The sequence below is a fragment of the Poecilia formosa genome, unplaced genomic scaffold (assembly GCF_000485575.1).
Source record: "Poecilia formosa unplaced genomic scaffold, Poecilia_formosa-5.1.2 Scaffold4, whole genome shotgun sequence".
In the NCBI taxonomy this organism is placed as follows: Eukaryota; Metazoa; Chordata; class Actinopteri; order Cyprinodontiformes; family Poeciliidae; genus Poecilia; species Poecilia formosa.
The window spans coordinates 1,777,435-1,779,485 of NW_006799943.1; positions in this window are offsets into that span (position 1 = coordinate 1,777,435).

Sequence of the window (2,051 nt, forward strand, 5' to 3'; positions counted from 1 at the left end):
TATTTACATACTTTCACAAACTAAATTAAGAGACATGTCAGTAATTCATAGAATAAAAGAACAATTTTCATTTTACTCAAACATGTATTATAAAGAGTAAAAATCAAAGAAACTTATTTTTTTCCAGATGTGTATTAACTCAGTTTGAAGCAGAATCTCAAGACTTCATCATGCCTGCCAATATCTGCTAACATTAATAAGAGACATGCAGCAGTGGAGCGACACAGTCTTAGTGTAGTCTGCTCCCCTCAAAATTAAAATAAAATCTTGATGAGATGCCGGATGGTGGACCTCCTCTGCCACCGCACCTCTCTTCACCCAAGTGTCCAAGACCTACGGCCACAGATCCGACGAAACAATAACAGTCGATCATCGAACTGTAGCATAGGGTGTCCTGGTGACAATTCCAAATCCACATATGGACACCTTTATGCCTGAACATGGTGTTTGTTATGGACAATCCGTGATGAGCACAGAAGTCCAACAACAGAGCACCACTCGAATTCAGATCGGGGGGCAGTTCCTCCCAACCACACCTATCTAGGTCTCACTATCATTGTCCACTTGAGCGTTGAAGTCCTCCAGCAAAACAAATGAGTCCCCAGGAGGGGCACTCTCCAGTACCCCCTCCAAGGACTCCAACAGTCAGAACCCATTCCCCCACCCGTAGGCAGAGGAAGTTTACCCTCTTGTTCACCGGGGTAAACCCCAACGTACAGGAGTTGAGATGAGGGGCAACAAGTATGCCCACTTCTGCCCGGCCCTCTAACTCCAGAGTGAAAGTATGTCCAGCCCCTCTCAAGGTGACTGGTTCCAGAACCAGAGCCATGTGTCGAGGATAGACCGACTATTTCTAGCCGGAACCTCTGAACCTCACACACCAGCTCCGGCTCCTTCCCCACCAGAGAGGTGACATTCCATGGCCCAAGAGCCAGCTTCTTCAACTGAGGATAAGATCGCCAGGGTCCCCGCCCTCAGCCACACCCATCCCACACTGCACCCAACTCCTTTGGACCCTCTCACAGGTGGTGGCCCCATGGGAGGGGGGACCCATGTCTCCTCTTCGGGCTGAACCTGGCCGGGCTCCATGGCTAAAAGCCCAGCCACCAGGTGCTTGCTATGGTGCCCCCCCTTCAGACCTGGCTCCAGAGTGGGGCCTCGGCGACCCGCATCTGGGCAAGGGAACACCAAATCCAAAGCTAAATTTTCTATTTTTACAGTGAAAAATACTTTAACTGTAAGTAGTTTGTAGCTATTATGTTTTTAACACAAAATTTTTTAAATTATGTTTCACCCAGATTTTTCATTTTTATTTCTTGTAAATACACATTGAGTGTTGAATGTATGTGAAAGGCTTTGTTTTATTCTTTGTGTTAATTTAGCTTTTTGTGTAGTCTCCATGTTGTCCTGTCTACCCCTTGATTGTCCCCAGTTGTCCCTTGTTTCTCCTGATTGTGTCCCTGTGTATTTAAACCCACCTGTGTTCCTTGTTCTTTGTAGGGTCCTTGTCTTGTCGTGTCTTGTCCACCGTCAAGTCTGCCGTCCAGTCCGCAGTCTGTTAATATTACCAGTTCCTACCAGTTTGAGCCTTAGCCTTCTGCTCATGCTACCTGGATTTTGTATTTCATTTCAATTAAAATCATAATTTTCATCATTTCTACCTGGGTCCTCTGCGTTCTGCCTCATTACCTCTACTGCATTTCATGACAGTGTGGACTGGGAAATATAGCAAATCTGTAGAATATCAATCAATCAACTTTATTTAAAGACGCAAAATAGGTCCATAGAGTAAAAGAAAAAAAAGAAAATATACAGTAATAAAAAAGAAAATTATAAATACAGTAATCACATAACCAAGTCATTGAATTGCCATAAGGCTACATCGCCAGTGAGTCCACATTTTGGACTTACACCTGACTGAACTTCGTGAGATGTCTATTAGTAACAAGATAATGTTTGTAGAGACACATAGCCTCCCCATGAACCTGTACATAAGAGATCGCAACACAGCATGAAAAGTGGAGACCCCAACACCGATAAATAACTGACTA